Source organism: Buteo buteo, chromosome 10, assembly GCF_964188355.1.
Source record: "Buteo buteo chromosome 10, bButBut1.hap1.1, whole genome shotgun sequence".
NCBI classification, from domain to species: Eukaryota; Metazoa; Chordata; class Aves; order Accipitriformes; family Accipitridae; genus Buteo; species Buteo buteo.
Window position 1 is genome coordinate 36497865 of NC_134180.1, and position 25785 is coordinate 36523649.

A 25785-nucleotide genomic window follows, 5' to 3' on the forward strand; every position below is an offset into this window, starting at 1 on the left:
TCTAACTAGACAGACAAAAATAATCTTTGTTCTCTTCCCCATGTGCTCTGTGGGAGTTTTGTCTTGTTTGTATGATTGATCAGTTTGTATTTTACTTCAGTAAAATCATTTTTCAAACACATATATGCAGTTTGAAAGCAGAAGAAAAATATTTGAGCCAGACCATTTACTGGACAAAGCAGAGGCAATACAGAGCAGAAATGCAATGTTTAACAGGATCGTAAAATGCCCCACCAAATAATGTTAGAATGCTTCTGAGAAATAATGGGGTTTTGTCCCCAGTACTCTAGTACTCAGGGGTTTATGTTAACATAAATCCCCCCCACGCCAAAAAAAAAAAAAAATCACAAGATTTCTAATAGCCCTTCTATTTTCTCTGAAAAATTAAGTCTTTGGGGGATGGAATGGCAAATGAAACATCAGAAAAATCGGCAGAGTAAGTTAAAGCCAGCAATGAATGCATCAGTCACCTTCAGAAAAGGTCACATTTCTTTTGATCATTCTTTGGTATACTGTAATAATAGAAGCATACTAGTACTTCCCATGTCTTCCTCTTCATGTTTTGTCTTTCCCTATGACCTTACAAAGATACCCGCTATGCATTCTTATTTTGCTATCAGAGTACAGTAATGCTTTTTTTTGTTGGCAATGAAGGTGACAGTCATGCAACTGTACGACTTGGAAGATAGTTCCTTGCTTTTACCTTTGGCAACCTTTAAATTAATTTGTTAATTGTTAAGATTGCTTCTTATAACTTACACCTTAGCTTCCCTTTTTTTTTTTTAAACACCGTAAGTTGTCAAAACTTACATGCCTTGTACATCTCAAACTTATGTCAATGGAAGCCAGTGAGAGATTGAGACATGCAGAATGCAGAATTAAATTTATCATCCATTAATTATTTTTAATCCATAGCAATTCTTCAGAGTTCTTTACCACAAATGTACTGTACAGACTATGCATTTCCTCATCAGAATTTACTTTTGCAGAACACTCACCTAAAACAAATTACTTATATTTTCTCCATTTTAGTTATGGAAATATTTGCTGAATTGGGTGAAACTTTACAGCATTTTACAGTTGGAGGTTTAAAAACCATGGAAGTGAAAGATATCAATGCAACATTGCAAACATTTTTGTACAGATTCCCAAAGCTAAAATTGTACTTCATCCCCAGTGTAACATTTTTTCCTTGTGAGAATGCACATATTCTGCTAATCATAATCGTCACCGCATACTATTTCACTGCTGAATGACGGGGTAAAGGATCTTTCATTCCTAAAATAGCTATGATTTTATAAGTGTACTCATCAGCTAGTTTAGACAGTGTAATTTAACTGAAGTCAATCACTGAAAAACTATTAAGAAACAAATTTGAAAAAGAAGTGTGTAGCAACAATGCAGTAAACTATCTCACAGTCTTCTGCCTTAACAATATTTGTTGCTTTTGCAACATGTAACTTGCTCATTTTTCTAGACAGGAATTTTTAGAAGCCTCTACGAATAATTCACAGTATCAGTAGTAATCAACACAGCAGGAGTCACCATCTTTAACATTCCTCTTTTTTTCTAAACCATATTGGTGTTTACCTAGAAGTTTAAAAGGCAAATCCTGTAATTTCTGGAAAAAAGTAGGTTTCTTTTCCAGTATGTTTTCTAGATATCCACCCCTTACTCTCTGACACTCTGGATGACCTTAGGCATTTCAGTTGACCTCTGTAAACCTCAGTCAGCTCAGCTAGAAGGCAGAGTCCCTTTGAAAAGCAGATGTTGCATCAGTGCTGAGTTTTCTTGGATAAATGCATTTAAAATTAAAAGGAAGCTATGACTGTTCAATGACCTTTCAGTACACTTAATGTCAAGGGCCTTTCTTTTGGAGACTAAGTGTCTATCTGAAATTACTAATGCAATTTTAAAAAGGAAAAAGGAAAAAAAAATCAAATTGTAACAGCTCAAATACAAACACAGACATAGGGATTGCATTTTCATTCATACTACATGCGTTGGTTGTATCACACCTTTTCTCTTGGTCTATTTCAACATAATGCATTTATAATAGTGCAACATCTTATATTCATGAAGCTTTTCATTTTAAGTTCTATATTTATGCTGGATCTTTCATGCTGAAACATCTCAAAATACATCCAAACTTAAACTCATACTCAGACAATACACACTAGACCAAAGTCTGTAACATCATGAACATAGACAAACAGCAAATTGACAGAAAGCTAAGAGACAGTGTTGGCTATGTGGAAGGAAAAAAAAAATATATATATACACACACACAGTTTTGTGTAATGAGGATACAATCGCCCATAATATCCCCAGGCCCTGCCATCTGAGCATGGATGTTTGCACTTGTCAGGTACTGATTCCACATGCTGCGCTGAGCAGCTGTGAACCACAAGCATAGTGAGCAGAGCAGGGTTTGGTGGCTTGAATGACTGACAACTCCAGGGCTGGGGAGAACTCTGGCAGTGGCTGAAGCAGTCCCTGAAGTGGGCAGGAGTAGGTGTGCATCAGCTCCTCCATCAATGACTCAGCACATACATACACACACACTTCAGTGTAATCTCCTCTGGACTTAAAATCCTTTAAATCACTGCCTGCTCTTCTCATGGTTTTATTCCCTTGCTTTTGCCTTTAAGGCAAGAGAGTACATTGTTCACCAATTTTTTTTCCAAGTCCAGCAAATCAGGATTTTTTTATTCGTCTAGTATGTGAAATCAGTTACCAAAGAGTTATTTTCTAACTACATCTACACATGTCTTCATTTATATGAAACCACTTTAGTGCAACTCCCCAGGAAGTATTGTCTTAAGCCAGGTCAAATTCTGCTTACTATTATATCCTCTGTTACTCAAGTGCAACTACTTTTAAGGCATAAACACAGCGCTATTTACAGAGTAAAGTCATTCCAAGTTTGTTTTTTCTTATCACCAGTGTTCTGATAAAAAGAAAAAGTAAATACAAGTTTACAAATTCCTGCATCCAAAACCAAAACCCCTACAGACTCTATTGCTTCTAAGCCCTTACAAAAGCTCTGTGCACTGTAAAATGTTACTCTAAATGTACTGGTATGTCAGCTTTAGAGGAGAGAGCTCTGCTAACTCCATAGCAGCCAAGAAAGAAGTTGTTTTGGTACTTGACTGACTTGATCCTCATCCCCATGCAATGCATTTTATCAGAAGCAACTGGTTGCAGCAGACTGATGTGGCAGAAAATAAATCTCGGCATATTCAATGAGCTATTGTACAGGGAGGGAGGAAATCTGAAGAGACCAACAGTGCCTGGCACCTTCCCAGTTGGCCACTGCCTACTTCCTTAAGGGGGAAGGGAGCACATGCTCCAGCTTTGAAGAAGGCTGCCTTCTCCTCTAGCCCTCTGGACTTCCCAGTTCATAGCCCAGTCAGCTACCAAAGTCAATTAAAAGCAAGACAATAACAGAAAGCGTTACTGGGTTTTTTTAGTAATGTACATCCATACACTCTCACTACTGCAAAGAGAACAATTTTCTGAGTTTCTTGGCTATGTTTAACCACACATAATTCCCTAGTGAGACTGAGAAAGAAACCTTGGGAAGGCTTAGGAGGCTATATAATGAGGACAAAAGGTCACCACCGAAGCACATGTTAAGAATCTAAAGTCTGGTTCATTATTTAATATATTAATATATTGCACAGTATTTTAATACATAATTATCCTTACAGTATAACACAAGTATATTAAAAAATATGCTGCTGAGAATAACAAAGGAGCATAGTAGAGCCTCAACCACAGCTCTGAATTTCCTCATGAACAAAGAGACTGTCATTTTCAGTGTTTGATGACCTCCTAGCATATAGTGGGTATTACCATAAATGAACAACAAAAATAGTAATTATTTACTAATAAAAAGGGATAATAAGTAGGAGGTTTAATGTTACAATGTTACTATTAAACAAACACAATTACTGTAGTTTTAATGCATACTCTTCATTATCTTCTGTTGGCTTGAATATTATGTGTAAAAATGAGACTGTACGTCATTTCTAATAAATATAATTCAAGTACTGTTTATGCTTTGCAGCCTTGCAAAGAGTAGCTGACTGTATCACTTGAAAATGTTCTGAAGAATTCTGAATCATTCTCTGGAGACTATTAACTGAATTCCCTTAGATATTTTGGGAGCGTCTGTTCTACACTCAGATACCTGAGTTGATATCTGAAGATTGTCTAATTGTCCACACACTCAGACCAAAGCATCTTAACTTACAGAAATATTCTCAAAGACCATATAAAAACCATTGTTGAAGTTGAGGTAAATAACCACTTTCCTCAGCATCCACAAATCCCTTTATCTTACCACAGAAGCCAGTCAGGCTGGTTAAGCATCCAAACACCTCCTGCTTCACATGCCCAGAAATATCTTCCAAGAGAACCTGTTCCATTATTTTCCCAGGGTCCAAAGTGAGGTCAGATGGCCTGTGCTTCCCCAAGTAGACCTCTTGGCCATTTTTGAAGATGGGTACAACACTTGTCTTTATCCAGTCATCAAGAACTTCCCCTTGTTTTCATGATCTTTCAAAAGTGGTAGTGGCTTCTGTAGGACATCAGCCAGCTTTCTGAGCACCTTGGATGCTGCCCATCTGCTCCCACAGCCCTGAATGGGTCAAGTTCCCTCAAGTAATCCCCATCCCAATCTCCATCCACTGCTGGCAGCTCTCCTTAAACCCTGTCTCTAAACAGGTCCTAGAAGCTTGAGACACCTTGTCAGAGAAGACTGAGGCAAAGAATGCAATGACTGATAATGAGATTATCAACTTTAAAACCAAATCCAGGCCTGCATTGGGAGTGCTGTCATACCAGCAATACAATTATCACAGTGTAAGAGTGGGCATTAAGCTTAATGTATTTATCATGCACAAAACTTTTTTTTATGCTGTCTGTGTCTCACAGCCTTATCATTTCCTCACACCAGAGGGATCAATCAGTTTCATAAGCAATGTCTTCCAGGCTGTTTTTGAGATTAAATGATAGGATAGCATTCTCAACACCTTAATCCTCACATGCTCATACACATTCAGCTGCAACAATTTTGACATGCAGGTCATAAGGTTGATTTGAGAATAACCAAAGCAGTTCATAAGGTTAATTTGATAACATCCAAACCTCTAATCTGCAATCAGCTGAAGTAAGGACCTCCGGCTGCACAGGTGGTACAAAGATACCCATGCTACCCATAACAGCTGGGGAACAAAAATCAACAACATTGTAGTAAATTTGCAATGCGTACACAAACCCTTTGAAACAAGGCACATAAACACCTCCTGTGAGAATGAAAAGCAGTCAAAAATGAAAATACAACAGTCTTCTGTGATCTGCGTTATTTAACATATCATATGTGATCATGCCTATGATTTTGCATTAATCTCATTTCCCATGATAGGTTTATAATCTGTGACTGCTGAATTCAGACATGAATATGGATCTGAGACACCATGATCATCAGATGTTTTTGATTTGGAATCATATATTCCCTGTACTGTAGTTTTATCCCTCACAATCACAGTCTGTCAAAACAAAGGTACCTATGCATTTCTGCAGCGCAAACAATGCTAGTGAGTAACTGCCTATATCTTCTGTTAGGACTGCAGAGTAAATCTGGACAGCCGATTACCCTAAACAACTCTTACAACAGAAGCCTACACTCTTCTTTCAGACAGACATACAAAAATAACTGAAAGGACCTAATCAGGACACTGCTGATTGAACACGCAGGCACAGTAGTGAATTATTGTTTCTCTGTATCCAGAAGAAATTGTAGCTTTCATGGATTCCAAAAGCTAACTGGTCTCTAACTCTTCCCAACCTAGAAGTGTCTCTTACCCCTCTGCAGTAGCAGAGTTTAATGTTCCTACTTCTCTTACCAACCTAGATGACATATTCTTTCTTTAACAGTTTCTGCATTTCCTACCAACAAATCCCATACCCAGGCTGTTCCCAGAAGAGCTCTACAATGTTCCCACTTTCTCCCCAGAACCCTACTATATTTGCTTGTTAATAATTTCTTCTGTAGATTCCCTGTAACACATTGTTTGTGTACTCTTCATTATGTTCTACTGGGCTGCTGCCCCATTTTCTGTGTCTAATTCTGATGTTGCCATGGTACCATAGTAAGTACCAGAAGTAAAGACTCTACAACAGTAGATCACCTTTCACTGCACCACCCTTTTTCTAAAAGGGAAACAATCCACCCCAATAGCAAGTCTTGCTCCTACTAAGCTTATTTAAAATGCTTATTTTATACTTGTAGAGCTAACTCCTTTAAGCCAACAGGAATTTTGCACACTGAGAACGACAGATACTTCTTTTTGCTTGTTACTTAAATATTACCTAAACCCCCCAAAAGTTTGCTAAAATATTTGCCCATTCATGCTTTCGACTTTTTTCTTATTTGACGTCTTCCATTGACTGAGACGTTTCCCAAAAAGCTAAGAGTGATTTCGCTGAGAACTCTTTACAATAATAACCTTTGCTACATATCATTACTTTTCCTAGAAGGGGAAAGAAAAAAAAAGAAACACCAAACCACAAAACAAGCCACCACACCACAAGAAAACAAACAGATTTGAACATCAGATAAGTAATGGGTGGTCATGGGAAATACTGAATCCTAATCACCACACTTGTTTCTTGCTAGTATAAAGACTAGAACAAACCTATCATCTATTTCAAGCTTAGATGAGACCTGATTATTAAAAGTGTAAGGATTTTTGCAAGATACTGGTAAATATCTTAGGAGATCAACTGGTATTTCAAAACTTCCACAAAATAATGTTAAAAGTCTGGGCTGACTACTGCCATCACAGAATCTTTCTGCAAAGAAATGCCTTTCAGTCTGAAATAGGGAACAAACCATCCAACCAAATGATATTTGAATAAAGCAGAAAGTCCAATTCCATGTATGCTCTTAGTACTAAAGGTTATACAAACAGATAGTTAATGAATTATTTTAGTCTTTTACATGTTCCACAAAGAATTGGCACTTTTTTTTAAAACAGCATATGTATGCATACATACATAGAAAAACTCAAATACATCCTGCAGGATGTAGCAACCACGCAAGCCAACTAGGCTCCGGGAAGAATAGTGGGATTTCTTCAATGAGATCAAGATCTGGGGACCATGCCGCATTCACCCATATAGGCAGAACATTTTTTCCACTACTGTCTGTTGAAATACGAGTCTCACTACTACTACGAACGAGTGGTAATTGTTCCAGCAGTGAAAAAGAGAAGCATCTCTCTCAATCTTACACAGCTGTGGTGAAACTGCTTCCAAGTCACTTCTCCACTAGCCAAGCAGCAACTACAAGTCTGCTAGTTTCATTACTAAAAGCAGCATGCTGGAAGCAAGAGAACAGATAAGCTTGGGAGGGTCTTTGAAATTATTCATAGACTTTCTACTGACAGTTTCAGTAGAACCTTTAACATTAAACAGCTTGCAAACTGAGATCATCAACAGCGCATCAGCTTGTATCAACTATAATCCTTCTGCAGGTTTCAAGTTATATGCAGTGGGCATTAGCGTAGCTCAGTGTTTAAAGAAAAGACTGTAGGAAGCTGGAAAATGCAGATATTTCAAGCACAATTCAGGGTTTAACTGTTGCTTATGGTAATTTTGTTGTGGAATATACGCTGTTTAATTCCTTAAGGGAAAAATTTGTATTATTTTCTCATTATAAAACTCAATTTTGTATCCATTGGAAAAAAAAAAGCAGCTAGATTTTAACCTATTATTTCTTTAGCAATGGGACACTATGTGATTGACAATGCAATTACCAGTGCAAAGTTTTTGATATGCCAAGTAATACTTAAAACAGAACTTCAATATTTTTCATGTACAGAGCTGTGGGGTTTGTAACTACCAATTTTTCTGCAACTTGAGAGATCTGTACAGGTGATGTTCTACCATACCATTGAAAGGTTTGTGAAATTAATGTTTCCATTACACACAGAGTACAGTCATACTTTTGTAAATCTTCATGAACTTAAAAAGCCTTTCGTATTTGAAAAACATTTTTAAAAAATCTCCCTTCTCTAATGATATTGAGAGAGATTTTAGGCCTAAATTTTCATCTACACTTTAAGTCAAGTTAGTATATGGGCATGTAACATTAATGTCAATTTATTTCTTCCCCTTTACTACCATTTTTCTCCTTCAGGCGTGCCAGGTACATTCTGACAGTTGGGAAAGCACTGAGATTTACCACATTCAACCTCTTATACATAGGTTCATCTATTAATGCCAAAAAGAAGAATATACCATAATTATTTAGTTAGGCCATGAAAAAAAAATAATCTTAATTTCACTGTTAGACTTAAATCTTCAGTTTCACTATTCTATTTGTAGGTTGTATTTCTGTTCACTTGCCTGTCTTTACTGTGGGTTACACAGAATATGGTCCTTTCCTTCTTTCTTGTTCAAAAATATTCTAGAATAAGTGTTGCAAAAGCAACAGCAATTATATTGCGGCTCTTACTTGGGGAATTTTACAGTCATTGAAATGTTGGCTAAAACATCCATTGATTTCAACAAGATGTAGATTGAGCTTTGTTAATATGAAATGGGAGAAGACTTCTTCAGACATAGCCCACATGACCATTTGCAGTTTTTACTTGAAGTCATCCCCTTTTAATTTGACTAAAAAAATAAGCTCATTATCATGGCTAATCATCTCCTACACTTACAGACAAAAAGTACTCAGCTTTGTCACTAGTCTAGTAGAGCATTTAGGCAATGTGTAGTGTATGACTTTAAGTAAATGAATAATCTTCCTGAAGTCCTTAGTGGCATCTTTCAAAGTATATATGTTTTGCTGCACAGAGGTCCAGGCTAGAATGAAAGTCTCCTATATTTACATCAGTGTAAAGCTAAATGGCTGGAGAGAAATTACACATGGCCAAATATTAAAGCTGTGGGAGTCTATCTCATTGTCCTTGTAGGATTCCCCCTTACATCCTGCTCTGTAGTGTTTCATCAAATCCTCTACATAGAGAGACATCTACCACTTCTCTTGCAAGACTATTCAGGCTAATTTATATTATTACCAAAAAGTTTTACTTTAAATACTTACATAAGAAAGAAATCCAGCATGGGATTTCTAGAGATGTCTCATTAAATCAATTTGTTAATATATTAATTTCAAAGTCACAGGCATGACTGAGGAATTCCTTAGTATCTCTGACACTAGTTAATTACCTTCATAAACCTCATCTATAGGTACTGCAAATTGTTCTTTGCAATTTCCACTTAGATGAAGGACATAGTTGTTCTTTTATTCAGAACTAGGGAAAAGACAATCTCCCTCTTGATTTCAGAGAGAATTTGGCTATCCATAGGAGACTGCTATGGATCCTATAGAATAAATATGCAGTTTCACAAAGGCAGGTGTTCTGGTTTGCGTCATGCTTCTGTTAGGACTGATGATTTGTTAGGATATTTTCTTCTTCCTCCTAAAGCTTCTCCTACTATTACAAATCTCTTCTTGTTACTTTCTGCTCTTTTGCCTCTCTTAGTTTTTACTGGTTTTGCTGACAGAGGTTCTCCATTTTGTTACGGAGGACCATAAGATTCCTCACTCTTCTAATCCCTTCCAGCAGAAGAGATCAAAACCACAAACCCTGCTGAGAAACTGTCTTCTATCAGCTTGAGCTTTGCTACTTATGACCACAGGATTTGAGAACTGTCACTTTGACAATTGCAAAAGACTGTCTCAGTTTATTACCTTGGGCCAAAACACATGGCAACTTTTAAGACTAATATCAGTGCTGTTCGACCTGCAAGATTAAGCCTAGAATTTTCCTGTATTTTCTGAGGACGCAAGGAAAGGAGCACAATAGTATCTTCAGTAGTTGGTGCAGCTGAAGAGAAGCTCCAAGTGTACTAACAACATTCCCTGGCAGGTATGCAGCCACAGAAAAGAGTACAGTCTTCCAGCTGTTTAGTGAAGGGAGAAAGTTAATTGTGTTTTTTTAACATACTATCAGGATTTTCCAGAAGCAGCACACCATTCAGAAGCATTTTCTAAAATAAAAGTGCTTTCCCATTCTTGGAATGTTTGACTTTACCTACAGTCCCATCTCTATCTGCTTCTAGGTTGGCCTCAGCCAGCTGCTCTTCACATGAGTGCTGATCTCATCTGGGCAAGGGATATTTGGGATACAGTTATTTGGATTAGAAGCAATTGGGATATACAGTTGATGACTATCTGTGCATTGCTGGCATTTAAGAGGAGAAGCCTATATCCAGCAAGGCACTTAAATTTGTGCTCAACTTTGACTTCAGTAAACTACTCACATTTTCAAGATTAAGCAAGCACTTCAGCAGACTGAGACCACAATGTCCTATAATTTAATGAAGTAGAGGTAAGTAGCCTATCTTACAGTGATGTAAATCTAAAATAACTCCAGCTAAATCCAAAGGTTTCTCCAGATTTACACTGACATGAAAACAAGTACTGACCTATTGTATTCACAATCCCCACAGCTACTACACTCAGTTTTTTATATTGCAAGTTCATTCTTTGCCTTCTCAACAGAAATATCTATATAAGTATTCCATGCATGAGTTACATTGGCTCAGAAAATCAACTAACATGGGATTCAGCAGGCCTAAGAATTATGCAAAAAGTGTTTTAATCAGCTTAATATTTAAAAGAAACTATTTTGTTTTTTAAAAAGTGCATCTACCACAAGTGCAATAAAGTTCTTTGTATACAAGCAAATTGGCAATATTTTTTCTGTGTAACTGAAGGACTGTGGACATTGGAAATTACAAACAATCTTTCCATGAGGAAAGAAAAGCTGTATAATAATACACTTTTAAAGCAAACATGTGAATTTCATTTTTTTGTGTGTATAAATTAGAATTAGATGAGAGAAAGAAGGAAAAGAAGAGTAAACAAAGAATTTTTAAAACAAACCAGAGACAATAGACCCAGTACAAAAATGGGCCGCACCCACCCGTTGCCAGCTGTAGTTTTACTGCAATTAGTGGAACTACATCAATATATTTGGACCAAGTATAATATTGTCTAAATATATTCAAATTCTAAACAATATTGCCTTAAAGTTGTTTCTTTTTCACCGTTAATATTCATAGGTGTAGCATACCTTGCTGCTGTCTTTGGACGTAGATTGATGGGTTATGGGAAACATGTATCAAGGGTTTACTGCCTCCAGTAACCCTATTAACAGTCAGCGTTTGGAGGAGCACATCTTTAGCATTATAAATAATTGCCAACTACATTTTTGTTCTAGGATGCAGAGAAAAGTTGATTTGAAACTAATTCCAATCCAGGAAATTTTTTCCTTTTTTCTGCAGTTCAGAGACACAGATGGAAGAATGGTCCTCGCTCAGAAATGAATGGCAGCCTCTTTATAAATTATTTTCCAGGTCATTTCACTGAGTGTTTTTCAGGTATTTCATTTCATTCCTTGATAACTGACCCAAAACTTTGAGCTGGGCTACTTGGGACATACGCATCGTCTTTGGCGTCCTTGGGTAAAAAAAAATAAAGCTATTTTTCTAGCCTGTAATTCTTCCCTATATACCAGCAAAGACTCCCTTCCAGCTTTCACCGTTTCTCTTCACAATGGCATTTTGGCCTTATTACTTATTAGGATCAGAAGCAAAACATCCATATCCTTATAAATTAGAAAATGTTTAATAAGAATAAGCTTGAACAAATTTTTATTATAATGAAAGGATTAAGGTGCATGATAGCATTAATATTTAGGAAAAATTAAACAAAATTGCTTTTTATCTGCTGCAAACTACGTTAAATATTTAATATGCCACATTATAGGGCCACCATTTCGACAAAGGGTATGACAACCTTTATGTCATGAACCTTCATTTCAGTGGTTCAAACTTAGTTAGAAAACTTCTGAAAGCTAGATCTAACATTATGTGCGGGTTTTCTAGGCAGTTAGAGCAGAGACAAGCTTCCAAACCTGCATAGAAGGTCTATAGCAGAAAATCGTGCAAACAGTGGGTCTAGAGAGGCTGTCTCTTGTGGGCTCTACTGACCCAGCACATGGTTTATTTAGAAGGGAGCGCTGAGTTTAATTATTCTGGAGCTTATGGGAAGCCTTTTTGTTGCCTTGTTTGGAGTGTCTGGGTATATTTTTAGACAGCTTTAAAACACACCAAAAAAAAAAAAAAGTCATGCAAGTATTCTGAGGTGAGAGAAGGGTGATTTTTTTCAGTAATCTAGCAGCAGATAACTTCTGTATAAATATTGAGAGGCAAATTCTAGCTCTCAGATTACAATAAGTGAATATAAATATTCCTTTATAACTAAAAAGGTGTGCTAAATCCTGCTAAGAACAGTAATATGCTTCTGAAACTAAGCAAACAGTTTTCTACACTCTGATGGCCTGGAAACTTTCAAGCTTTCTCTACGAGTTCAGAAAACAAAGCTCAAACAAAAAAATCAAAACAAGTAAATTCCCAAACACAAGGTGGACCTGCTTACAACCAGGCTATGTATTGGATGAAATTTTACAGTAATAATGTAACAGTATAATGTAGTAAATTTGGTAGTAGATTTTTTTTTTTATTGCTTTCAGATCACTGAACTGAGAAGCAAACAGAATGAAAAAATTCTGAGTTTGCTCCAAAGCTGATCCTTACAGCAACCGTGAAAAAAATCTATTATCCTTTGCCTTTATCTCTCCTCCTGTAAAATGTGATAATAAACACTAGTTGAGCATTATATTTCTATCTTGGGATGGGACTCTGAGCAGAAGTCAACAAAACATTATAACCACCTTTGTTGAGCTGGCTGAGCTCCTGAAACCAGCCTTCTCATGCTCTATGCCCCTCAAAAACTCAAGCAGAATTACCCTAACTCTTCAAAACCTGTCAAGGCCTCATTAGTTACTTTTAATGCCCTCCTACCTCAGTTGACTTTCATTTTATCTACCCAAGGCAACTGTTTTCGCCTGTATACACGTCCTAGGCAACTATTAGCTATTTGACTGTGGAACGCTGTCAGAGCTTCAGACCTGTTGTGCAATCCAAGTGTGTTACCATCATTTGAAGCAGCAGTCACTTTTTTTTTCCTTCCTTTATTTCTTACAGAAGTCTTCTTTACCAAATAAAAATAATTTCCTCCTTTGCAATTAAAAACTCCACAATTAGCTTATTGCTATTGTGCAACTGAATACATGACTCCAACTTGAGTGTTGTTGAATTTTCATGTCTGTAATATAATGTACTTGTTTTCAAGGCACTGTTTTCTGAAGTTTATCTCTCACACTCAAGGAAATAAAACATGAAACAGGAGAATAGTTGAAGTCAAACAATGTCAAAGATGCAGCAGCTGTTATTCATTTCCAGATTTTCTGATTCTGGCCTAGGTAGCCACATTTAGATATGCCACAAAAATTTAAGAGAAACTTACATATCACCATTTTCCAGTTTTATATATTGCAAAAAAAAAAAATACTAATTGATTATCACTTCAAAACCACAGCTGGAAGATATCCAGCACAGTCTTGCAGAAAGTTGAGGTAAAAAATGAGTATTGATCAATATCTCTAGAAGTTTGAGTCTCATTTACCACTAGTCCAGTAAAAAGATACTGTATTTTAATAAAATTGACCTAAAGTATATTTTTAAATTTTTTTAAGCTTGACTTCAATAACTGTATTGTGTTACTAAGTGTCAGAGAGTTTTGTGACATTTTAAATTGTTTATAATTACACACACACAAAGCAAAAATGTTTGGATAGCAACATAAGATAGTATGGAAGTACATTTTCAAAGTAAAATTCAATATCAAATATTTGTACTTACAGTGAATCTTAAAGATATTCCAATAAATAGCTTTTATTAAGGCATTAGTGACCCTTAACTTCTCATGCATGAGGCTCATGCTATCAGGTAGAACATATTAGTGATACTTGTAAATGTTGTCTGTGAATATATAAACCGCTTGTGCATCTGCTGTAACATCTCAGGTTCCCTTACCAGAAGGTTTTCTAAACCTTAATCCACATTTTTGGTGGCTTCAAAAGAAATAGCTTTTATTAATTACATGTTAAATTAAAGCTATAAACAGCCTTTACTTATGTTCGCACAAGAGTCTGTCAGTGGATATATCTTTATTTCATTGCACTGTACTTTCAAAGAACTAAAACCTTAAAAAGCAACTTTAATAACAAGTTTGGTTTGAACCTAAAATTGTGTACCAATTTTTGAAACAGAGTAAAAACTTTCAGTTTCAACTGTAAATATTATGGTATTGAAATGCTAGGTTGTGCTGACAACATATATTTGGAGGGCAGAAACTTTACAAGCATGAAATCTCTCCTTCAAAAAAGGCAAAGCAAAACTAAAACCAAAAATAAAACAAAAAGAGTAAGTCTTGAAACGCATCCATGCAATTTTCACTGCCATCACTCTCCCTCCCACACGTACATGCTGCTTTGAGAGTCTTGATGGTCTGGTAGAGAATGGCTTTCCTTACCTGCAGAATTTCAGGGGAAACCACACAGTGGCAGTACTGTGAATGTAAATGCTATGCTCTGTTGTGCAGCAAGATAAAAGTTTTTTTTTTTACAAACTAAAATACAGTTTCCCATGTTTGGTTATGGTTAAGTTCACTGTTGCTTTATATAGAAGACATCCTGGTTTCTATTGCTCTAAGAGTGGAAGAAAAACATGTAGTCAACATGTATTATTTCCTTCTGTAATTTTAGTATCCAGAGGCCTCAGACAGTTAGTCACACACTTCACTCCAGGGTACTATTTTGTCTTCATTTTTATCCACTCTTTCAATTCCTCTATTCAGATATGGTTTTGAAGCCTAGCCTCTTAGTGTAAACTTGGAATTCTTTGCCAAAAAAAAAAAGAAAAAAAAGAAAACAAACTCAAGGAGCATCCACACACAAACATATACATACCCCACCCCCCCCCCCATCATTTGTGATGTATCTAGGTTCTTGGTTTCTATACTTTCATAGTACACAGATACAAGTTGATGAGTATTAAAAATGACAAATCCAGAATGCTCTATTAATTTTCACTGTACTGTGGGACTCTGGCCAAAGAATACGACCACACAGATCACAGATGCTAACTTCTGATGTATGAGTATCTCACATTGGTGGGGGACACTTTAGAGTAAATCTGAAAGAAGAACTCTCAGTAGATTACACAGTTACAGAAATAGAAAAGTACAACGAATCTGACTCCTACATGCTGCTTTAAGACATCTTGAATATTGACATGCACTCATCCCTTTGCATCTGGCTTCTTTACCAGCAGACCTGCAGTTAAATGTTCCCTTTCAGACTGATGCACAAACATCCAGACCCATGCTTACTCATAGAGATAATGGCAGGAAAGCAGAGTTACACCTGTTAAATACTTTCAAAAGAAAAGCTACTCTTGTTGTCTTCTGTGTAACTGATACCTCATACTTTTTCTCCCTTTGCTTCTGTGCTCTGAGTAAGACTCTTAGTTTGCAACTGCACAACAGTGGAAATTTCCTCCAGGTGATCATTCTCAGTACATGATTAAAGGCCAAGATTGCATGTAACTTACTGGTTCTAAAGTCTATGTGCTTTTCGGGCCAAAATGTAAGAGTTAACCACATAAGGAACATGACATACAGCACTACAACAGAAGGCTTTTCTCTCTTTTTTTTTTTAATTTATACAGAAAATTATACTTATATCCATGATTCCCACCTAAATCTACTCCCCCTTCATTTTACCCAGTGCACAAACAGTATTCCCCATTTTTCCTCCTTTTAAAGGAAGTATCAGACTTTTGCCTGCAGGGGTTAACACCCAGTGAATCTGGATAGGCTTCCTTCCCTGCTTACCTTAACTTTGCATTTAACTACAGAAGCTGCTCCTGAAGTTAAAGCCCTTCTGACTGCACCTGCAGCTACACTCTACCCCTTGCTGAGTCATTCCTCAAGTTCTCATAGCCCAAATGAGCCAAACGCTTTCCAGGCAGGATTTGCACCACAATCCCTTCCACCAGCACACCCAGGGTAGTGACAGTCACTCAGGAGAGCCCAGGGAATTACATTTAATGAAAAAACTACACACAAACATACATATGCTGCATGACTCCCCTTCATTGACTGAATGACATTTAAAAGACAACCGTAAGAGCATTAAACTATCCAGTAGAGTAGCAGATGGGGAAAAATTCTTTTCCTTATCAAAGCTAAATTATTATAGCACTGCTGGTCTCAAAGCTGTGAGGTACTCGTGCTTTTTAACTATACTGAGAAAACTATTAGGAGAGAATTTTAATCAAATATTAAAAGGCATGGTAAATTACTTTAACTTGGATATTCCTCGATTTTTTTTTTTCTATGGTGAATCTATCCTTTTAAGTTGAATCTCTTTTTATCTTGAGCTGCAATGGCCTTTCCTATAAATTTGCTGAAGGGTATCACACATTTCCAATAAACTATTTTGAAAAATTCTTCATAGAATGAATACAGTATTTTTTACAACAGCACTGAAAAAGGCTGAACAGTGAAGTCTTCAAACAAAAAGCTAACACAAACACAATTTTCTTCCTCTATCTCAATAGCAATTCCCAATTTTGGAAGTTACTAATTTTGCCATTTGAAATCATATCACTGCAAGTCCACCTGCCCAGTACAATTCCCTAATAAATTTACAACTAGCCCTAATAAGAATCTAATTCTCGAGCTGCTGATAGGACACTTTCTTTTCATTACTGTGCTTCTCGCAACACAGTTCACTTGGCCACACTGTGGGCAGATGGCACCCAAGCAAACACCCACAACCCACTTACACACCCGCAGGCACCCCCAAAGGGACAGGGCACTCTAGCAGATCCCAAGCCCTCTCATCACCAGCCCCCACCATTTTCTCTCCAGGCTCAGAAGCACTGAGGAGGGGTGGCTGTGCAAGAGCGCAGAATAGGGAAAAATGAGGGAATAAGGCAGCACAACCGTGCAAGGCCGAGCCTGAGAGGCACAAAGGGGAGCAGGCAGTGCCTGAGAGAAGATGGCCCCTGGGGCAGGGGGTGCAGCCCCACAACAACCATATCCCCCTCAGCCTAGGCCCACATAAGGCAGCTTGCTTCAAATAAAGCGGTCTAGCCAAAATAAATATTTTAAAGCTTCTTCATCATCATTTTTAATAATTACCACACACACCTCACTGTTAAAAAATAAAACCAGTTAAATAACTTGCATGCTATTGGGATTTAGGAAGCTGTAAAAAAAACCCTTACCAGCCAGTAAAACAGAGCTCACCTGCTACCTCAGAGCCTCCCGTCTGTTGTGTGGGAGAAGGGCAGACACAAGAATCTTTTCTGCAATTACCTGCACACCTGTAGCAAATATAATGCCCTGAGGATGGACACCTGCACGTCAGCTGCACAGCTCACCTGCAGCCCATCTGCATAATGATGCTGTGGGTAAGTCCCAGACCCGGGGACTCCATTACAGGAACCGGAGAGACTCTCTAGCCTGGCTGCCCCATGTCCTGGGACCCTGGGCAGATAAATATCAGCCCCGAATTCCACCAACAGACCTACCTAGTGGCAGTGAGGTTGTGCACAGAGAAATGCAACTGTCTGAGAGCAGTTGAAGGTGCTGTATTGTTCTAAACCTGTACTAAGGGTTCACGGTTTCCAAAAGGGGGATATTCCAGCCAAGCACCAGCACTGCCCAGCCCCCTTGCTAGCATAGCCTTTCCCCTCCCCAGCAGCACTCTTATTTTCTAGAGGTAAGGAACTGTCAGCAAAGCCACCAGCTTTCCACTGGGAGCCTGGAGCCTCACCTTTCCATTACCCAAAGCATAAGACAGCCAGTTATCCTTGTGCTGCTTGAGCGGTACTAGACAGAAAGATTGGAATTAGTATTTGCTGCCAAAAAATATTGGATACTTTCTAATCACACTAGGAGAGCTCTTGCTAGGTTTTCAATCTCAGAGATGCTTAATATAGTGAAGCTGGAAGATGAAGTTTCGCTTTCAAGCTAGAATTCAATAATCCTACTTGAAGCAGCTGGAAAAAACAAACTTCAGCCACTGCTTCAGCATCTAGAGATGCAGGAAAGATCTTATCTCTATTCCATTATCATTACATTTTAATTCTCTCAAACCGGTGACATACAGAAGTTAATTCATAACTTAACCCTAATAATCACAGCATAAAAATTAGGTTTTTATATTTTGGGTTTATATACAATTGTCAAATCCCATGAGACAAAGTTCAAGAAGCAGTACCTATTATTTTAATGTCCTGTTCCTGCATTATCACCTGCCATACTTATTTACTGCTTATTTTCTCTGCAATTCTCAATTTCCACAGTACAGCAAAATGTTTTTGTCTTCTATTTTATGTTCTATTGAAAAAGAAATTGAACTCATTGCTTTGGCTTTTACCATGGCACTTCAAATATAAGGCAGGTGCCTGATAACCACCTCACTTTTATCGGAAGTTCACAATGAATAGTTCCCACTACTTTTTCCTCTGCACTAAATATTGTTTCTTCACAGAAAATGACTGAAAATGTTGTTGTTAATGATTCAAACATTTAAAAATACTAGGCTGGATATTTCAGCCCTAACTTTACTTAGAATTGTATTTCTGATATATTGCACATCCTATGTTTTATGTCATATGTAAATTTAAAAAGTACTATGTATTTCTAAAATCGTATGTTGAAAGATCTTTCAAGTTGCAAGGCTAAGTGAAGGAAAGCCAAAATTTAACCTGACTGTGCTGCATCCTGATGCATTCTCAATTATATTATGTCATAGGTTATTACATCTTGTTAAATTCAACTGTCTAGCACTCTTCAGACCATTAAGACATTCTTAAAGAGATGTTGCATTTTCTGATTACAGTTTTTGGCTCTTATTTGTGTAGTCTTGTGTTAACAGTCTGATTTTCAAGTACATTTCTTGGTGACACTCAGCTTTGTCTGTGTAGGGCTCTTACTACTAAGTACTTACGGCTGATAAATGCCATTCTTAACAGAGGTGATTTCCATTCTGCTTCGCTCCATTAGTTCAAAGTACAAAATTGCAATGAAAAGCTGCAATGTCCTCTTGGTAGTTTGACTCTGCTTTGAGTTCAGTGCTGCCCATATTTATCTAACTTACAGACTCATTTTGGGTGAAAAAGCCTCAATTTTATATACTTTTTTTTAACCTGCCAAGGTTAGGGACCCAGTTCTGTGAACACTTTTCATGCAATCAGTTCCACCAAATGCCCATCACCTGAGGAAAGAGAATGACCTGTTTCAGGATGGGATGTAATGCACAGCTCTGGTCATATTTTGCAGCCATTAAACTCAATACCATGGACTGTAGTGGGAAAAACCTACAATTCAGTTGTTTTAAACTGCCACAAAACCTCCCAACTGCAAATTTTATTGTGATTTGCACTGGTGATGGGGGAATGATTTTCAGGCAACTGCACTTTTTTAGGATTTTGGACTTCTCATCAGCACCCCAGTAATTAAGTATTTATAGATGACAAAAATGCACCTAGCAGGAATAGATCCATTTGTTGCCTATGTGCTTCAAACCTTTCATGAATAAAGTAGTACCAAGGGTAACCTTTCATGAATACAACCTTAGGGATCACAGAGTGCCCTCAATCAATGCAGGGAACTCATGTTGACAGAGTATATGGGAAACAGATTGAGGTATTAAAGCACATAGCCTCTGGTGTTTTAGATGTAAATACTATAACCATCAAATATTTAGACCCTTATGTAAGCAGTATGTCATTTTTTTAAACAGTTACTGCATGGAATAAATCTTTAAGGATGGAATTTTCAGAAGTGTTCAGTATTGGCCTAACTTTGCTCTTACTGAAATCAATCATAAAATTTTCACAACTTTGGAAAAGGACTTTGTCTGTTTATATGTTTCCACAGCAGTAAGCACAATGAGTCTTGATCCTGGCTGGGGCCCTTTGACTCTGCTGTAATCTAAATAAATTGATTTATAGGAGATCAGTCAGATAAATGATGAGGAAACACACACATACATATAAAATAGCTAGGGTTTTAAAATGATGGCTTAGCAGTCTTTTGGACCTTCTTCATTATTTTCTCTTTGAATCCTAAAATACATTTGCCTTCTTTTATATTAATTTAATTTCCTTGTTATTAATTTTCCCCAACATAATTCCATGCATCTTAAATTTCCAGTAAAGTACCCAGTCAATAAAATTTAACTTACTTTCTTGCCGCAAACTAATCCCATTTAGTTAGCACAATAAACACATTAGTTGTGGGATCTGATTCATACTTTGTGACAGCAGAATATAACCTCTTCTCTATTTCCACAAAAGCTGTTGCTGATAAGAGTGATATGTAACCTACTCTATATTCCCAGGAACAACTGCCTTTGCTAGACTGGGAAAGGGGAAGAGATTGAATCTCTTTTATGGGTTTGTAGAGTGGTTAGGTCTGTTTCTTTTGATATTTCACAAGATTCACACAAACGTTAATTTACCCAGGGACTGACTTCAGAGGCAGTTATTTTACTTTCATATACATGCCAACCTCAAAACTGTCTAAAAACATCTTATTTTCTTCCAAAGAGCTACACTAAGACCAAGACAAAACTACTCCTGCTTATCACTCAATGTGGGATTTTAAAAGGTCAATACTGCAATGTCTTTTTCCCTATTTTCTCCAAATAAAATGCTACAAGTTATTGAAATGGAGGCTGTGGTTCCACAGACAATTCTCTAGGCATTTTCTTAGCAGCTGCTATCCTCATTTCCTCTCCCCTGCTCCAGCCACTTATTCCCACCTCCCTCACTGCTCCTCCAGCTGGACGCATACAGCTGGTTTTGGATATATGTGACGAACCAGACCAAGACTGAATCCTCTTTTTCCTCCTTGAAAGTTTTCTTTTAAACTGGGCCAGCTCCCAGTCTGGTCATCCTATGCAGAGTTGTACTAGCAAAAGGGAGGGAGCAGATCTGCACAGGGCAAAGACTGCATCAACACACACCTGTGCCATGGGAAATATTTCTGAATCTCCAAAAGCGTTCTCACTAGATCCCTCAGGAAAGCAAGAACAAGCACGCATTATAAAACTGGCGAAGGAACAAACTTCAGAGAGTAGCCAAAGTTGTAAAATAGGCCAAGGAAGGAATCAGGTAATGATAACAGCTTGTTCATCTTCTTTACCTAAATTCAGGTGATGTTATCACTAACCCTAGCCTGCTATATATTTTATAGTAAGCAATTCTAGTCTTTCAGATTAGCAAGCTATATATATATTTAGTGCTTTATTCTCAAACTGTTTTACCACAAATGACAGCTCATTTCACAAACAGCTTATCTTATGGCTAAAGATATATAAATACATACTAAAAATGCTGCTGAAAGTCTCTGAATGTATAATGCAGCCTGGTAGACATGGTAGTGATTGTAACACTGCTTTGTAGACACAAATGTTAAAGAAACTTGGCAAGAATCAACACATTTTAGCTACTCAAAATTCAGATTTTCTCAGTCTTGTCCCCTTCTGATGAATGGAACATATGGGAGTATTGTTCATAAAACTTGCATTGCTTTTCTCGATGTCTACCAAAATTCCTCATCATGACAATATTTACCAAGATACATATAGATTCAAATTTGAATTAATTACCTAGAAGTTTTTCTGTACTCTCAGGTTTACTGGAAAAGAAAAACACTTCAGAAGCAATGTGTTGTGAGTATTTAACAGTAGATGTTACAGCAACAGAGGTAGTGGAGTGCTTGCTGGGGAAGGCAGCTATCCAGTTAAAAGCCATCAATGCTGAGTGAGATAAAAGACAGGGAAGAAAGTAGCTGCTTTGCCAAGAAGCAGTTTGAAATCTGACATCATAAACAAAACACATGTAAATCTAGACATAAATCCTCTCTCCTATGCTGAAGGCTCCATAATATTTTAGCTAGCATTATTACTTACAAATAATTCCTGAAATAAAGCATCTCAACTGCAGAACAGCCTTTAACCTTGTGTTCATCCACTCAAGAACCATGTTATTTATTATCCTTTATCCCTTAATTATGGGGACTTCACCTACTGCTCTCTGCTCATTTGAAATGCAGAATAAAATACAATGGATGTCTGAAGACTTAACAGGTGTCAACCAGATATTTGCCAGCTACCGCTACTATTCTACTGGGAGGAGTTGCTGTTCTATAAATACTAATTAGAGTTTTACACATGATCTTGCTGAAATACCTAAGGTGATGTGTGGCCAGTTGTTACTTTTAAAAGATTAGCACAATTTGAAAAACTAATGTCCCCAATGAGGCAATGCTCACACTAAATAATCAAGAGTTATAGCTGTTCTCTGCCCAAAGGGAATATTTGCTCACTTCATCATTTGGAAAATCTGCTGCCTCTTGAACAACTCACTCTTCTATTTCACTTTGAGAAACTTGTAAAACTTTGTGCAATCAATATAATAGTATGGTATATGTACTTAAGTGGTCTTCCACTGCTATGCCCACATGGACAGCTTTACTAACACGTTCCAAGGACAGAGCTTTTAGTGTGAAATCATGATTAAGGAACTGAAACAAAATTAGGTTGCATTTAAATGAAGCAGCAAAGAAAAATAAGATTATAGTAGTAACTGCATCAGCATAGCAAAAAATTAATTTCCTCAAATCCATCTCCCTTCAAATTCTTCACCTCCACAAAACAGACAAAGCAAACAGACCCAGGCAAAACAGAACAGGTCTCTATGATATTAATTAAGTTTTTATATTTGTAGTAGTCATTACTGAGGAAAAAAAACCCCACCAATTCTCTAAAATCTTGCTGTAATACTTCTGAACAACCAGCTAATTTTAAGCAAAAATGTTAAGTGACCAAACACAGCCCATTCCAATGGCTTGAAATAAAACCCTGAGTTTCATCTTGTCCAATTTGCTATGAAAAGCAACTGATGTAACATGGTGTGATACAATGCTACATTTCTATGTATGAGCTGTGATTCATTGCAGTCAAATTTGACTGATGCAACTGATACAACCTCATACTATTTAGTGTCAACAGAGCATGTCCACAAAAAACACAGAAGAATGGGTAGAGGGACTTGGAATTTAACCTTAGTTCTCTTTTTTTTTGGCTCTATCCATCTGGGAATTAATACTCAGTAAATCTATGACCGTGTATCGGGAAAATAGATATCACTTCAATCAGAATTTATTTTTCTGTTTTTTTCTTTTTAAAAAATAATCTTCTTCTTTACCATGAAATCTGTTTTTTCCTTATCCTTCAGCATACTGCTTCCTCTTTTTAAGTAGCTCATTACTGGAAATGTTTGGCCTTACTTCAAAAGAGAAGAATATGTCAACACCAGAACATCTGTGTCCACATAGAGTGCTTTGATGACAGTGATATACTCCATTTACATCAGTAACACTAAGCTGAACCTTGATGCTGACTGCATTTAAAGATCTTACCCCACAGGGCAAGAGAATACAGGTCAAAAACGTTGATTTGTGTTTGACACACTCTCTACTTCAAGAGCATTTGGCAGTGATTTGTTCCAGAGTCAAGAATCAAACTCACAAAATGTTGCAAAGCTCGGAGCCATGTTTGCGTAACCATATTCAAAACAAACATTAAAATTCGCAGTCTCTGGAGGCCAATCTACTTTTGATATGCAGGATTTTGCAAGTAATATGGTCAAATGCTATCCTAAATACAGTGGGAACTTTCTCATTTAAATCAAAAGGACATAACTTGGGCTTGAATATCTGTTATTAAGAGGAGTCATGAACCTATAGCTCTCAAATGCAAAAAGGAAAACAGACACTTTATCACCCTAACACTCAAACCTGACTGTACAAAAAAGGGAGTGGACTAGTTATGTGTGGCACAGGATTGCTTCTATCAGTGTGGCCAGAGGAAGTTGGGAGAATTTCAGCATGGATCACATGCCTCCACAGGCGGGCACAATAATGATGAGTTCCTCAAATATTTAGTACATAAGAGTTCAGAGATGAAGGACTGAGCTCTGTTACAGAATATTTGGAAACTGTGGCTTCTGGTAATCTTCCTTTTAACTTGATTTTAAAGCCCTTTGTGTTTCTTCAACTTTTTGTAATTAATATATCATTTTCTAATTTAATTGCATTATATCCACTAACCCGTTATGCTGACTTAAATCTTAATATAAGGTGGAGAGTTCCAATACTTTCCTTCCACAATTCTGAATCCTGAGTACCCTTGTGTAAACCTCAGCACTTTTGCAGAATTGAATGATTCAGTATTGCTTACTACACTAATATATATGATGCATCAAACAGGTTCAAATCGATGTGGCTGGATATTGCCCTGTTCATGTTCAAGGACCACAACTACCTGTATGCTGCATTAGCAACTGTAAGTACTAGTAAATTCTATTTCAGCAAATAGAGAAAGAGAAAATTTTGTTTACAGGTTTCACTAGAATGCCATGGAAACAGATACAGAGGTAATTGTAAAAGGCATAATCCAAACGGAAGACAGCTCTAATAGAAAGCATATATCCAAAAATAATGTATGTGTTTTCCCACTTGGAAAACACATGCATAACTCCTATTAATATCAAGACAGAAAATTATACTGAGTAGACCCCAATATCACTAAGGTCCCTCATAACAGTATGAATTAATGTGCACCTTCAAAGTACAGCAAGATGTTTTCATACACAGAGTATTAAAAAAAAAATAAAAATACCTTAATAGAATAATGATCTTTTTAAAGAAAAAAATTACAGCTAGAATTTCTGAAACAGGATTAAAGTATGGTGGTAGCCCTGTACAAGGAAGCTGCTCAGCACCTGCTGCCTACACTGTGCCTGGCTCCAGGCAATGTTATTCATTCCTCACTTTCATGGGAGCAAAATACATCCCCTAAAAATATAAAACACAAAAATAAATAGATCTCCAGGGAAATGGAAGAGAAATCTGTTTTAAAAATAGTGAAGGAGCCTATAAGTTCTAGCAAAAGCCGATTTTGCATTGTTTTGTAAGATTTACACATTAATTTGAAACCAAAGGAAGGCATAAAATTTGTATGAAAGCAATATCTGATTTATAGATAAACTTAACACACAATATACTTAGCTGCAAATGCCAGACCCCAGTGAGAGAAGGAAAAGGTTTTGAAAAATGATTAAAATATGCTTGATAAATGTGGCCCTGAAATGCCCCAAAAGATTTTAAGTTAAACAGTAAACACAACTAGCATGACTTTTGCTACAAAAACACTAAACACAATGGATTTTTTAAATTAATTTTCAATGTTATTACATGCTCCTATTGAGCTGGAATTGACTCCATCCACTAACTGTACTGTGAGACAGCTCTTCTGTCCATATGACCTTACCATCTAGATAAAAAACCAAATAGCCATTCTGTTGGTCATATGAAGAGCAAGCCATCCAATAACAATGATCTTATGACCACCAAAAGTTAACGTCTTGTGGGTGGAAATTTTGTGACAGTTGAAGTATTTAAGAAAGATATATTTATAAGGCTCGGATAATGTGCAGCTTGATCAAATGTATTATTAATTAACCAATAAAATGTAGCAGTTGTAAAGGCTTATAAGAACACATTACTGTACACTTATGGCCTAACCTCACTATCCATATTCAAACAAGTCTCCTAGCTAAAGGCAAATCATATAATTCTTGGGAGTCCTGCATGCATTAGGACCATTAGATTTACATATTATTATTCACAGTAGACGTTTCATTACA

General features: G+C 37.0%; 1 protein-coding gene across 1 annotated transcript in view; it reads right to left on the reverse strand.

Annotated features, from left to right (window-relative positions):
• The window catches only part of AGBL4 (AGBL carboxypeptidase 4), a 957921-nt gene that overhangs the window by 698879 nt on the left and 233257 nt on the right, over positions 1-25785 (reverse strand). The gene's annotated exons all lie outside the window — the stretch shown is intronic.